The sequence below is a fragment of the Heptranchias perlo genome, chromosome 6 (assembly GCF_035084215.1).
Source record: "Heptranchias perlo isolate sHepPer1 chromosome 6, sHepPer1.hap1, whole genome shotgun sequence".
In the NCBI taxonomy this organism is placed as follows: Eukaryota; Metazoa; Chordata; class Chondrichthyes; order Hexanchiformes; family Hexanchidae; genus Heptranchias; species Heptranchias perlo.
The window spans coordinates 5,432,861-5,448,962 of record NC_090330.1 but is presented as its reverse complement, the minus strand read 5'-3'; positions in this window follow the sequence as shown (position 1 = coordinate 5,448,962).

Genomic DNA, 16,102 nt, shown 5'->3' with positions numbered 1-16,102 from the left:
GCACCCCCCCGATTTTCATCGTCCCTCCAGTAACGACCGTGCCTACTGTTGTCTAGGCCCTAAGCTCTGGAATTCCCTCCCTAAACCTCTCCATTGCTCTCTCATCCTTTAGGATGCTCCTTAAAACCTACCCTTTTGACCAAGCTTTTGGTCACCTGTCCTAATATCTCCTTATGCGACTCAGTGTCAAATATTGTTTGATAATCACTCCCTCAAAGCGCCTTTGGATGTCTTTACCAAATTCAAGGCGCTATATAAATGCAAGTTGTTGGTAATAGCAAAGTAGATGGGGAGGGTGGGGGGATGTATAACATAGCAGAGCTGGAAGAGCAGGGGATGTGAATAGGGCTGGAGGAGTGAGGCTGTACACGTAGGCAAGGATTTCAAACCCAATGTGCTGAGGGACACCAAGGAGTAGGACGGAAGATGGGATAAAACCAGAAATAGTGTTTCACTGTCTGGTTTCACACGTGCTGTGCCCATGTCGCCATACACTAGTGGGAGTGAGAACATTAGGGGAAGAGGGGAGAACACTGGAGAAAACGATGTGTGATAAGTGAGTATATCATTGGTAGCTGTGCTTCACTCAAAAAAAAAATACCAGAGTCCACCCCTTACTACATAAGAACATAAGAAATAGGAGCAGGAGTAGGCCAATCGGCCCCTCGAGCCTGCTCCGCCATTCAATAAGATCATGGCTGATCTGATCCTAACCTCAAATCTAAATTATTGTCCAATTTCCTGCCCGCTCCCCGTAACCCCTAATTCCCTTTACTTCTAGGAAACTGTCCATTTCTGTTTTAAATTTATTTAATGATGTAGCTTCCACAGCTTCCTGGGGCAGCAAATTCCACAGACCTACTACCCTCTGAGTGAAGAAGTTTCTCCTCATCTCAGTTTTGAAAGAGCAGCCCCTTATTCTAAGATTATGCCCCCTAGTTCTAGTTTCACCCATCCTTGGGAACATCCTTCCCGCATCCACCCGATCAAGCCCCTTCACAATCTTATATGTTTCAGTAAGATCGCCTCTCATTCTTCTGAACTCCAATGAGTAGAGTCCCAATCTACTCAACCTCTCCTCATATGTCCACCCCCTCATCCCCGGGATTAACCGAGTGAACCTTCTTTGTACTGCCTCGAGAGCAAGTATGTCTTTTCTTAAGTATGGAGACCAAAACTGTATGCAGTATTCCAGGTGCGGTCTCACCAATACCTTATATAACTGCAGCAATACCTCCCTGTTTTTATATTCTATCCCCCCAGCAATAAAAGCCAACATTCCGTTGGCCTTCTTGATCACCTGCTGCACCTGCATACTAACTTTTTGATTTTCTTGCACTAGGACCCCCAGATCCCTTTGTACTGCAGTACTTTCCAGTTGCTCGCCATTAAGATAATAACTTGCTCTCCGATTTTTCCTGCCATAGTGCATAACCTCACATTTTCCAATATTGTATTGCATCTGCCAAATCTCTGCCCATACTACAGCACTCATGAATTGTGAGTCTTTTCCCGGCAGCAGTGCGATTCCCTGTGTTTATACCGCAGGTGATTATTTCAATGGTGGTTCATTATTACAGTGATCCCTTCTCAATTGAAATAGAATCATACAGCGCAGAAAGAGGCCATTCGGCCCGTCGTGCCTGTGCCGGCTCTCTGAAAGAGCTATGCAATTAGCCCCACTTCCCTCGGTCTTTTCCCCCATAGCCCTGCAAATTTTGCACCGCTCTGAGATTGTGACCCTTGACAAAAATAACTTAGTGAATATAAGTGTAATGTGGAGTCGAAATGGAGCAGGCATTAGCTCGGTGACACTGACACCCAGTGGCGGAACATCAGAGATGCAAACGCTGCTCCCAAGCTCCGAGTGGTGAGTTCCCACCCAGCATAGAACACTGTCAACCACAGTAGGACTGCCAGCAGATAAGGGCATGGTCTGGGCTGATGTTGGTCCGTGAGACCGGACATGCGGACAGGGTCCCCAGTGCGCTGACGGGATGGCTGGCATCCATGGTATCACCAAGCACACAGCTTAGGTGCAGTATACCATGGAATCATAGAATGAAACAGCGCAGCAGGAGGCCATTCAGCCCATCGTGCCTGTGTCGGCTCTTTGAAAGAGATATATTCATTAACATAACTGTCTTGTTTGCAATGGCACTTTTTGTTTGATACTAGTAAGACATTGAAGTTTTATATTAAAAACAAAAGGTTATTGTTGTCTATCATTCTTTATATCTGAATCTTAAGAACCTTAAAAATGTTTCTGGGACAAAGCCAATTTTTCCAACAAGCCTTCTTTACCTTACGTTGGAGGTGTCAGCCGTGGCTCAGTGGTGGCACTCTTGCCTCTGAGCCCGAAGGTTGTGGTTTCTAAGCCCCACTCTAGAGACTTGAGTTTAAAATCTCCCACTCCCAGTACAGTATTGAGGGAGTGCTGCACTGTTGGAGGTGCTGTCTTTCAGATGAGATGTTAAACTGAGGCTTGCAGTTGGACATGAAAGATTGCATGGGAAGAAGAGCAGGGGAGTTCTCCTGGTGTTGGTTAATATTAATCTCTCACTCAATTAAAACAGATTATCCAGCCATTTATCTCATTTCTGTTTGTGGGACCTTGCTGTGCGCAAATTGGCTGCTGTGTTTCTTACATCACAACAGTGACTACACTTCAAAAGTACTGTAAAGCGCTTTGCGGACGTCCTGAGGTTGTGAAAGGCATTATATAGAATTATAGAATGGCTACAGCAGAGAAGGAGGCCATTCGGCCCATCGAGCCCGTGCCGGCTCTATGCAAGAGCAATCCAGCAAGTCCCACTCACCCCGCCCTCTCCCCATAGCCCTGCAAATCTTTTCCCTTCAAGTACTTATCCAATTACGTTTTGAAAGCCATGATTGAATCTGCCTCCAGCACCCTTTCAGGCAGTGCATTCCAGATCATAATCATTCACTGCGTAAAAAAAAGCTTTTCCTCATGACGCCTTTGGTTCAATCACCTTAAATCTGTGTCCTCTGGTTCTCGACCCTCCGGCCAATGGGAACAGTTTCTCTCTATCTACACCCCTCATGATTTTGAACACTGCTGTCAAATCTCCTCGCACCCTTCTCTGCTCTAAAGGAACACAACCCCAGCTTCTCTTTAAATTCATTCATGGGTTGTGGGCATGGCCAGCATTTATTGCCCATTCCCAAATTGCCCTTGAGAAGGTGGTGGTGAGCCACCTTCTGTGACAACTGAGTGGCTTGCTAGGCCATTTCAGAGAGTGTTTAAGAATCAACCACATTGCTGTGGGTCTGGAGTCACATATAGGCCAGGTAAGGACGGCAGAGTTTCCTTCCCTAAGAAAGGACATTGGTGAACCAGATGGGTTTTTAATGACCATCTGGTCGCTTCATGGCCACCATTACCAATACGAGTTTTTTTTAATTCCAGATTTAATTGAATTAACTAATTGAAATTTCCCAGCTACTATAGTGGGATTTGAACTCATAACACTGAATTACTAGTCCAGTGACATAACCACTATGCTACCATACCGCTGAATTTGCCCATCTAACTGAAGTCCCTCATCCCTGGAAGCATTCTAGTCAATCTTTTCTGCACCCTCTCTAAGGCCTTCACATCCTTCCTAAGGTGCGGTGTCCAGAATTGGACACAATACTCCAGTTGTGGCCGAACCAGTGTTTTATAAAGGTTCATCATAACTTCCTTGCTTTTGTACTCTATGCCTCTATTTATGCAAGTCTTCTTTAATGTAAAGGTTCGCAACAGATTTTTTTTTGTCCTGCAGGCACTAAAACTCCACTAGATGGCGGACTAGATACGTTTTGGCGATCTCCATCAATCCACAGCTGTATAAACCCAATGTAATCCCAGCTGAGCGTTCTTTAAACATGTCATTCCATTCTGACTCGGAGCTGTATGGTTTTTTAATCCCTTCAGACTTTAAATAGAAACTAATCTATAAACAATACTCTAGATAAAGATTAACGATGCAGCTGTGTGAGAGTCTGGCGAAACGACCTCCCCAACAAGGCAGTAAGTAAGAAAGACTTGTATTTAGAAGCAAAGAATCTTACAGCAGAGAAGGAGGCCATTCGGCACCTCATGATTGTGCCGGCTCTTTTTGAGAGAGCTATCCAATTAGTCCCACTCCCCATAGCCCTGCAAATTTTTCCTTTTCAAATATTTATCCAATTCCCGTTTGAATGTTACTACTGCATCTGCTTCCACCACCCTTTCACATATGCTTTTTTTATTATTCGTTCATGGGATGTGGGCGTCACTGGCGAGGCCGGCATTTATTGCCCATCCCTAATTGCCCTTGAGAAGGTGGTGGTGAGCCGCCTTCTTGAACCGCTGCAGTCCGTGTGGTGACGGTTCTCCCACAGTGCTGTTAGGTAGGGAGTTCCAGGATTTTGACCCAGCGATGATGAAGGAACGGCGATATATTTCCACGTCGGGATGGTGTGTGACTTGGAGGGGAACATGCAGGTGGTGTTGTTCCCATGTGCCTGCTGCTCTTGTCCTTCTAGGTGGTAGAGGTCGCGGGTTTGGAAGGTGCTGTCGAAGAAGCCTTGGCGAGTTGCTGCAGTGCATCCTGTGGATGGTGCACACTGCAGCCACAGTGCGCCGGTGGTGAAGGGAGTGAATGTTTAGTGTGGTGGATGGGGTGCCAATCACGCAGGCTGCTTTATTCTGGATGGTGTTGAGCTTCTTGAGTGTTGTTGGAGCTGCACTCATCCAAGCAAGTGGAGAGTATTCCATCACACTCCTGACTTGTGCCTTGTAGATGGTGGAAAGGCTTTGGGGAGTCAGGAGGTGAGTCACTCACCGCAGAATACCCAGCCTCTGACCTGCTCTCGTAGCCACAGTATTTATATGGCTGGTCCAGTTAAGTTTCTGGTCAATGGTGACCCCCAGGATGTTGATGATGGGGGATTCGGTGATGGTAATGCCGTTGAGTGTCAAGGGGAGGTGGTTAGACTCTCTCTTGTTGGAGATGGTCATTGCCTGGCACTTATCTGGCATGAATGTTACTTGCCACTTATGAGCCCAAGCCTGAATGTTGTCCAGGTCTTGCTGCATGCGGGCTCGGACTGCTTCATTATCTGAGGGGTTGCAAATGGAACTGAACACTGTGCAATCATCAGCGAACATCCCCATTTCTGACCTTATGATGGAGGGAAGGTCATTGATGAAGCAGCTGAAGATGGTTGGGCCTAGGACACTGCCCTGAGGAACTCCTGCAGCAATGTCCTGGGGCTGAGATGATTGGCCTTCAACAACCACTACCATCTTCCTTTGTGCTAGGTATGACTCCAGCCACTGGAGAGTTTTCCCCCTGATTCCCATTGACTTCAATTTTACGAGGGCTCCTTGGTGCCACACTCGGTCAAATGCTGCCTTGATGTCAAGGGCAGTCACTCTCACCTCACCTCTGGAATTCAGCTCTTTTGTCCATGATTGGACCAAGGCTGTAATGAGGTCTGGAGCCGAGTGGTCCTGGTGGAACCCAAACTGAGCATCTTATCACACCTCAAAGTGCTTGACATCCAATGAATTATTTGTAATGCGCAGTGACTGTTGTTATGTCGGCGAATGCAGCAGTCATTATGGACACAGCAAGATCCCACAAACGGCATGTGAAGAATGATCGTCTGGGTGAGCTACAAGATGGTGCCTGACATCTGTGGAACTTCTGAACCCCAATATGTCAGAAACAAAGCTCCCTTTAAAGAGGGACTCTCACTATCACCTCCCCTTAAAGAGGAATCACCCTCAGCTCCCCTTAAAGAGGAATCTCACCGTCACCTCCCCTTAAAGAGGAATCACCGTCACCTCCCCTTAAAGAGGAATCACCGTCACCTCCCCTTAAAGAGGAATCTCACCGTCACCTCCCCTTAAAGAGGAATCTCACCGTCACCTCCTCTTAAAGAGGAATCACCGTCAGCTCCCCTTAAAGAGGCATCTCACCCTCAGCTCCCCTTATAAGAGGGATTTCACCGTCACCTCCTCTTAAAGAGAAATCACCGTCACCTCCCCTTAAAGGGGAATGTCACAATCATACAATTTAAAGAGGGGATCTCACATTCCGTACCATTTAAAGAGTGTCTATAACCGTCAGTACAATTTAAATAGAGAATCTCACCACAGTAGCATTTAAGGAGGGAATCTCATTGCCTGTATTGTGATTCTCTTATAAATCCTTTGACTTTTCAGGTATATTTCCATTATTGTTCTGCACGTTTTGTTTTAAAGACTGAGTGCGAGAGGACAACGTCAAAGACACCAGTCAGTAGGAGTCTCGGTGCGAGGGGCAGAATTAACGTGAGAAGTTTGCTAACGCACCTTGACTAATGACTGTGTCTGGTGGTGATAATTTCACTCCTTTGGACTGTCGGGCCAGGACACTCCTCCATGCCAGAATACATCACCAGCACTCAGGAAAGCAGCCAGTACTCCCTCTCTGATGAATGCCTAATATAACCACAAAATTCGTTTTAAGACAGATTCTCGTGTAATAGACAAGCACATCAAACGCTCCTTTTGGAAAGGACACTGCTCGTAACACGCTATGTGTGTGTGGTTCACCAAGACAACCTTCTAATGGAGACAATGAAAGCATCGGATGAAAAGCATTGTCTGGTCTGACTATGGTGCCTCGGCTCAGCTGGTAACGTTCTCACCTCTAAGCGGGTTCAAGTCCAAACTCCAAATCCAGATGTGAGCACATACTCTAGGCTGATGCTCCGCTGCAGTACTGAGGGAGTGCTGCAATGTCAGAGGTGCTGTATTTTGGACCTTAAAATGAGGCTCCTTCTGCCTGTTGAAGTTGATAGAAGAAAGAACTTGTATTTATATAGTGCCTTTCACAACCTCAGGACGTCTCAAAGCAATTCGCAGGCAATTAAGCACTTTTGAAGTGCAGTCACTGTTGTAATGTAGGAAACACGGCAGCCAATTTGCGCACAGCAAGATCCCACAAACAGCAATGTGATGAATGACCGGATAATCTGCTTTTTTAGAGATGTTGGTTGAGGGATAAATATTGGCCCAGGACAGAGGGTGGGGGCCGGGGGTGGAAAGCCCCCCTGCTTGTCTTCGAAATAGTGCCATGGGATCTTTGACATCCACCTGAGAGGGCAGACGGGGACTTGGTTTAGCGTCTCGTCCGAAAGACGGCACCTCCGACGGAGCAGCACTCCCTCAGCACTGCTACTGGAGTCTCAGCCTCATTGCGCCATTCAGGATGTGTAATCACCGTACCGATGAAGAGATCCAGGTTTGCCACTGCATGCCTTATGCATTACCAGAGTAGTTGCGATCCTGTAAATATAACATGGCCGCTGGGGAAAAGAAAATCAGAATAACGTGGAGAGGAAGGAGGAAAAATTGCAAAAGTATGTTTCTGTTTACCTTTACAAGAAGAAAAAAAATCTGTGTTCAATTAAGCAATCAAAATGTTCTTTTTTTTTTGGTATGGGGGCTGGATGGGGGGTGGTGGGTGCGACTTAACTGCAATTCGTTCACTTAGAAAGAACTGACCCATGTTTCTGTAGCTTCCTGTAATGTGCAGACAAAACTCCTTTCCCCTGTCGCCACAGAGGGGACCTCTCCGTGACCTTTGTGGTATCTGATTTATCATGAAACCCGTGGAACAGTCCCTTCCTGCTCAGCGAGTAACCCTGCTTGTCGCACGCTTTGATTCATGCTCGGGGAGTCAAGAGGGATTGGTCTAACAAGGCCTCGGACATTTAAAAGCAATCGGCTTTGACTCGCAACACAGCGAGGATGCAGAGGGGAGGAAGAATGTGTCAGACAACCTATTCTGGAGTTTAGCAGAAATAGGATGGGTGAGTTCAGGGGGGGCCAAAGAGTGCAGTAATAGGGACACCTCGACCGATTCGACTTTCATCGAAATCACTCGGTGCAGCGATGAATTTGGTTACGAGGGCGGGGGGGTCAGAAAGCCGTCGAACTTTGATAAGCCACTGCAATGCCAACCAGGAGCTGTTCCCTGACGTGTTTGTTGGGAAAACAAGCAAGAGGAAATTTATGATTCCATTGCTGATACAGGAAAGCAGCCTTATCTGATTCCCTGGTAATTAGGGAGAATGAGAGCTTCTGGCTTTGTTGGAAGTCCGCTTCTCAGCTCTGTTTTTTGTTTTTAGGGACATAGGAACAGGAGGAGGCCATTCAGCCCCTCGAGCCTGTCCCGCCATTCAATTAGATCATGGCCGATCTGTATCTCAACTCCATTTACCCGCCATGGTTCCGTAACCCTTAATACCCTTACCCAACAAAAATCTATCAGTTTTGAAATTTTTCAATTGACCCCCAGCCTCAACAGCTTTTTGGGGGAGAGAGTTCCTGATTTCCACTCCCCTTTGTGTGAAGAAGTGCTTCCTGACATCACCCCTGAACGGCCTCGGTCTAATTTTAAGGTTATGCCCCCCACCATGTTCTGGACTCCCCCCACCAGAGGAAATAGTTTCTCTCTATCTACCTTATCATATCCTTTAATCATCTTAAACACCTCAATCAGATCACCCCTTAATCTTTTATATTCGAGGGTCTACAAACCCAGTCTATGCAACCTGTCCTTATAATTTAACCCTCTAAGCCCCGGTATCGTTCTGGTGAATCTGCGCTGCACCCCCTTCCAGGTCAAAATATCATTCCTGAGGTGCGGTGCCCATCTTCCTCCCCTCATCGCCCTAAGGTTCCATCTCTTGCCAGACGTCCCCCCAGTTTCCTCCCTATTGCTGCACTCTTTGGTCCCCTGAACTCACCTATCCCACTTCTGCTAAACTCCAGAATATGTTGTCTGACACATTCTTCTGCTTCCTCACTGTGTCGCAATTAAGACTCTTCACATCATCCCCCACTCTAACTCGTCCTTTCCCAGGCCCTGATACATCTCCTCCTACAGTCTTTTAAAACCTAATCTTGGCATCAACTGACCACTGATCTTTGACTAACCTTTCCTGCTGTGGATCAGTGGGTAGCACTCTTGTCTCTGATGTCAGCTGGTTGTGGGTTCAAGTCTTACTCCAGAGACTGAAACACATAATCTCAGACTGATATTCCATTGCCCATACTGAGGGGGTACTGCACTATCGGAGGTGCTGTCTTTCACGTGAAGATGTTAAACTAAGACCCTCTCTGCCCTCTCAGGTGAATGTCAAAGATCCCATGGCACTATTTCAAAGAAGAGTAAGGGAGTTCTCCCCGGTGTCCAGGCAAATATTTATCCCTCAACCAACATCACTAAAACAGATGATTTGGTCATTAACTCATTGCTTGCTGTGGGTAAAATTGGCTGCTGTATTTCCTACGTTACAACAGTGACTACACTTCATTAATACTTTGTTGGCTTATTTTTTTATTCATTCATGGGATGTGGGCGTCGCTGGCGAGGCCGGCATTTATTGCCCATCCCTAATTGCCCTTGAGAAGGTGGTGGTGAGCCGCCTTCTTGAACCGCTGCAGTCCGTGTGGTGAAGGTTAAGCGCTTTGGGATGTGTGGTCGTGAAAGGCGCTATATAAATGCAAGTCCTTTCTTAATATTGGTGGTTTTTCTGTTCTCTGTGGCTTGTCCCCTCATCTATATTTTGTCAATTGAGAAAAAGATACACACGGCCAATAAAGTACTGGTGTCCAGAGACTAATGTAATTCGATAGTTGTGTCCAAGAATTTTCAATATTAACAAGGGTTGAGGGGGTTAAACTTATGAAAGATCAAAGCATTGTGAAAGTTAATGATATCCAGATTACTTTAGTCGGATAGTTTCACCCATCATGTTTTGCTGTAGTTTAACCTCAGTCACTTGGACAGATATGTTGACCAGGCAATAATTAGCAGAGAAGGGTAAGGGGAGATTTAATCGAAGTGTTCAAAATTATATGGGGTTTTGATAGAGTAGATAGGGGGATAGGGCGCTAAATTGGGCCCGTTGTTTCTGCGCTACACGGCCTTCCTGACATCCAAGATGGCGTCTTGGATGCGCACGCACGTTTCCAGCATGACGTGCGCCGGACGCCATCTTGGTATAGGAGTTGGTGCAGGCGTAGATAACGAACTCTGGAATCATGAGAATCAGGAGAAAACGGATACAATCGGTGTGCAACGCTGATTTAAAGTGACAGACACCATTTTGGGACTTAACGCTCAACTCAATGCACAGTCTTAACCCCGACAATCTGAACATATCTTAGAGTGCCTGGAGGACCCCCTCACCAGCGCTATTTAAAGGGACCATGCAGGATTTACAGGCTAGTGGCTGGATTATTGCTTCTGGCTGCCGAGACGTTTGTAACTGTTTTTGGAGGTCTCCTGGACTTCAATACTAGGACGCGGGGACATAGCCTCACATTTAGAGCCAGGACATGCAGGAGTGAAGTTAGGAAATGCTTCTACACGCAAAGGGTGGGAGACATTTGGAACACTGTTCTGCTGTCAGCAGTTGATGCTAGCTCACTTGTGAATGTTAAATCTGAGATTGATAGATTTCTGTGAACCAAGGGTTTAAGGGATATGGGGCTAAGGCGGGTATATGGAGTTAGGTCACAGGTCCAGCATGATCTCATTGAATGGCGGAACAGGCTTGAGGGGCTAAATGCCACGGCCACTTGCTGCCTCCTGATATGCGCCACCTTCTCCTGCAAGAAAGCGGGACGTGTGTCTGGGTGATGTGCCTGTCATGGTTGAATAGCTGCCAGTGTGTGTGGCCTGTGAGTTGTGGGTGGGCGGCTTGAAACACTGATAATGTGTAAGGGTGAGAGGAAGCATCTGATAGGAAGAGTTGAGTACTGATGGAAAGAGTTTGTTGGTATGTGGGTGATGGGGGTGTAGTGCATTGTGCAGTTGGTAGGAGACGCCACTTGACAGTTGACCTCACTCACCTTGACCACTCATGTCAAAGCATTGAACTTCTTCCTGCACTGCATCCATGCTCATGATGCTGTGCGCCTGGCATTGACTTCGTCCCCCGCTGCCTCCCACTGCCTTTTGGATATATGTCTGGAGGGCCTCTTGCTCCACCCCCCCCCCATCCCCCGGGGATATAGGATGTCCCTCCTTCTGTCCCTCCTTGCACCAAGGTCTCTCGTGCATCAGCAGAGAACCTTGGTGCACGCACTCTCACAGGCCCGGTACCAACTCAGATCGGCAGATTGGTGAGGTCTGGCATGCAGATTGGAGGATGTGGGGAAAGAACAGGGAGTGGAACTAATTGGATAGCTCTTCCAAAGAGCCGGCACAGGCACGATGGGCCAAATGGCCTCCATCTGTGCTGTATGATTCTATATCGATGCCTAGATTAATATTGTAACAGGTACATAAATAGGGATGAATAGTGAAGGGAAAGACAGGGTGAAGGATTGGAGGTGGCTGAGCTGGAAAAAGGAGTCACAAAAGGAGAGAAAGAAAGGAAAGAAAGAAAAATAAAAAGAAAGAGAAAGGGATAAAATGAGAAAACGGGTAAGAGAGAAGAAAGAAAAGGGAGAAAGAGAGATGAAGAAAAAGAGATAGAGGGATAGTGAAAGGAAGAAAAAAATGTAGAGAAGCTTTAAACCATGGTACTTGCTTTTAAACGTTCAATGCTTTTAGATATCTATTTCCTACTGTCCGTACAAGCTAAGAAGATCTACAATTAACAAAATACTAATAATTTTATTTTGGTGGAGCTAATATTATTAAAGTGCATGTAATATACACGTTAATGTACATGAAGTACAGCATTTCCATTTGAAGCAATACCATTGTACACAGAATTACATAAACGTTTACAGCACAGAAACAGGCCATTCGGCCCAACAGGTCTATGCCGGCATTTATGCTCCACACGAGCCTCCACCCACCCTACTTCATCTCACCTTCTATTCCTTTCTCCCTCATGTTCCTATTTAGCTTCCCCATAGATGTATCTAATGCATTTGTCTCAACCATTCCGTGTGGTAGTGAGTTCCACATTTTAACCACTCCGGGAAAAGATGTTCCTCCTGAATTTATTAGTGACTGTCTTATATTTATGGCCCTTAATTTTGGACTCACCCACAAGTGGAAACATTTTCTATATGTCCATCCAATCAAATCCACTCATAATTTTAAAGATCTCTCAGGTCTGCTCAGTCTTCTCTTTTCTAGAGAAAATAACCAATTTACAGGTGCCCTCCCCTAATTCCCCCATTTACTGGTGCCCTCCCCCAATTCCCCCATTTACTGGTGCCCTCCCCCAATTCCCCCATTTACTGGTGCCCTCCCCCAATTCCCCCATTTACTGGTGCCCTCCCCCAATTCCCCCATTTACTGGAGCCCTCCCCCAATTCCCCCATTTACTGGAGCCCTCCCCCAATTCCCCCATTTACTGGTGCCCTCCCCCAATTCCCCCATTTACTGGTGCCCTCCCCCAATTCCCCCATTTACTGGTGCCCTCCCCCAATTCCCCCATTTACTGGAGCCCTCCCCCAATTTCCCCATTTACTGGTGCCCTCCCCCAATTCCCCCATTTACTGGAGCCCTCCCCCAATTCCCCCATTTACTGGAGCCCTCCCCCAATTCCCCCATTTACTGGTGCCCTCCCCCAATTCCCCCATTTACTGGAGCCCTCCCCCAATTCCCCCATTTACTGGTGCCCTCCCCTAATTCCCCCATTTATTGGTGCCCTCCCCCAATTCCCCCATTTACTTGCGCCCTCCCCTCACTCCCCCATTTACTGGAGCCCTCCCCCAATTCCGCCATTTACTTGCGCCCTCCCCTAACTCCCCCATTTACTGGTGCCCTCCCCCAATTCCCCCATTTACTTGCGCCCTCCCCTAACTCCCCCATTTACTGGTGCCCTCCCCTAACTCCCCCATTTACTGGAGCCCTCCCCCAATTCCCCCATTTACTGGTGCCCTCCCCTAATTCCCCCATTTATTGGTGCCCTCCCCCAATTCCGCCATTTACTTGCGCCCTCCCCTAACTCCCCCATTTACTGGTGCCCTCTCTTATTCCCCCATTTACTGGTGCCCTCCTCAAGTTCCTCCATTTACTGGAGCCCTCCACCAATTTCCCCATTTACTGGTGCCCTCCACCAATTTCCCCATTTACTGGTGCCCTCCACCAATTCCCCCATTTACTGGAGCCCTCCCCCAATTCCCCCATTTACTTGTGCCCTCCACCAATTCCCCCATTTACTGGAGCCCTCCCCAATTCCCCCATTTACTGGAGCCCTCCCCCAATTCCCCCATTTACTGGTGCCCTCCCCAATTCCCCCATTTACTGGAGCCCTCCCCCAATTCCCCCATTTACTGGTGCCCTCCCCAATTCCCCCATTTACTGGAGCCCTCCCCCAATTCCCCCATTTACTGGAGCCCTCCCCAATTCCCCCATTTACTGGAGCCCTCCCCCAATTCCCCCATTTACTGGAGCCCTCCCCCAATTCCCCCATTTACTGGAGCCCTCCCCAATTCCCCCATTTACTGGAGCCCTCCCCCAATTCCCCCATTTACTGGTGCCCTCCCCCAATTCCCCCATTTACTGGAGCCCTCCCCCAATTCCCCCATTTACTTGTGCCCTCCCCCAAATCTCCCACTTAATGTGCCCTCCCCAATTCCCCCATTTACTGGTGGAAAGGTTTGTGCAGAAAAACACCTTTGACCACAAGGCGATCAGCAAATGGTCCGCACGTAACGTCCTCGAGGCCCTGCGGGAAAAGGAGATGGTGGATCCTGTCGGTTGGTTCCCCGAGCAGACTGTCAATGTCACTTGGCAGAACGCCTCATTGCCAGAGCTTTCAAACAAGCACCAAGACCTAGCTTGGCTGGTGGTGAGAAGGGCCCTTCCTGTCAGATCCTTCATGCACTCCCGGGCTCTCAGCACAACCGTGCGCTGTCCCCGAGGAGGCTGGGGTGGAGACGAGACCGTCACCCATCTCCTTCTGGAATGTGCCTTTGCAAAGAAGGTCTGGAGAGAGATGCAGCGGTATCTGTCCAGGTTCATCCCGAGCAGCTCCGTAACACAGGACTCTGCTCTACGGGCTGTTCCCGGGGACGCACACTGAGACGGACATCAACTGCTGCTGGAAGACCATCAACTCGGTGAAAGACGCCTTTTGGTCTGCCCGAAACTTGCTGGTCTTCCAGTGCAAGGAGCTGTCCTCGACCGAGTGTTGCAGACTGGCACATTCCAAGGTCCAGGACTACGTACTCAGGGACGCAATGAGGATGGGTGCGGCCGCCGCAAAGGCTCTGTGGGGAAAGGTAACTGTTTAGAGCCTTCCCGCCACTGTATACCGAGGGGCTGAAATCAGGAAAGAACCCCTTGGGCAGAATGTAAAATTCAAATTGATGTAATGAAATGTAATGTAACTGTAATGAATCTGTAATGAATCATCTGTATTGATTGTGATGCAATGAGGCACCCTAGAACTGTAATTATGTACAATGTGTTCATTGAACTGTACTTGATGTAACCTGCAAATTGTATAATCTGTATTGTGTACGTTTGGAATGTGATATGACAACTGTATTGTATGTATTGCTGCAAATTTTATGAATAAAGTATATTTTTTGAAAAAAAAATATTGTCCCAGACAATGAAAGAAAGGTGATGTATATGCACAAGTCGGGATGGTGCGTGATTTGGAGGTGATGGGGGTTCCCACAAGTTTGTTGCTCTTGTCCTTCTCAGTGATAGAGGTTGCGGGAGATGAAGGGGCTGTAAACAGCAGATACTGCAGCCACAGTGCCCCGGTGGTAGGGTGGATGGATATTGAGTCCAGTGGCGAGGGCACCAATCAAGCAAATTATTCTGTTCCGAGAAGGTGTCGAGTTTCTGGAGTGTTATTGTGGCCGCACCCATCCTGGTGCACGGTGAGTATAACATCACACTCCTGACATGAGCCTTGTAGATTGGTGGAGAGGCTTTGAGGAGTCAGGAGGTGAGCCACGTCGCAGAGTATCCTGCCTCTGCCCTGCTTTCATAGTCGTGGGATTGATATGGCTGGTCCAATTCAGCTTCTGATCAATGGTAACCCCCCTCCCACCCCAGAGTTGATGATCGGGGACTCAGCAAAGGCAGCACTGCTGAAGGTCAAGGGGAGAAGGGTGGGCTTTCTCATGTTTGAATGTTACCTGCCACTTGCCCACCCACCACTGGATGTTATCCAGGCCCTGCTGGCACGGGCTGCTTCATCATTGCAGGGTTTGCAAATGGAGCTGAGCACTTTGGGAGCAGCCCACTTCCAACCTTATGATGAAGCAGCTGGAGAGCAGAGGAATTTTTACCATTGTTAGGGGGCGGACCCATACCTGTCAACACTCCTGCGCCCACAATTTTAGCAGGGGCATTAACCCATTTAAATGCAATGGGGTTGACACCTGTGTTAATAAGACATCAAGGGTCAAAACCAAGGGGTTAAGCCCTGGTTCACTGATATAACCAAAACAACAACAACAACTTGCATTTATATAGCGCCTTTAACATAGTAAAACATCCCAAGGTGCTTCACAGGAGTGTTATCAGACAAAAATTGACACCGAGCCAAAGGAGATATTAGGACAGGTGACCAAACGCTTGGTCAAAGAGGTAGGTTTTAAGGAGGGTCTTGAAGGAGGGGAGAGAGGTAGAGAGGAGGAGAGGTTTAGGGAGGGATCAGGCTCAAAAGATGAAGTTACCTTGATCCAAATGTTTTGAACTGAGAGGTTTTACTTATTGGGAAAGATTGAGCAGGCTGGGGCTCTTTTCTCTAGAAAAAAGACTGAGGGGTTACATGATAGAGGTCTTTAAGATTATGAAAGGGTTTGATAGGGTAGATGTAGAGAAGATGTTTCCACTTGTGGGGGAGACCAGAACTAGGGGGCCATAAATATAAGATAGTCACTAATAAATCCAAAGGGAATTCAGGAGAAACTTCTTTACCAGGAGAGTGGTTAGAATGTGGAACTCGCTACCACAAGGAGAAGTTGAGGCGAATGGTATAGATACATTTAAGGAATAATCACATGAGGGAGAAAGGAATAGAAGGATATGCTGATAGGGTTAGATGAAGAGGAGTGGGAGGAGGCTCGTGTGGAGCGTAAACACCGGCACAGACCTTTCAGTGCTGTATATTCTAT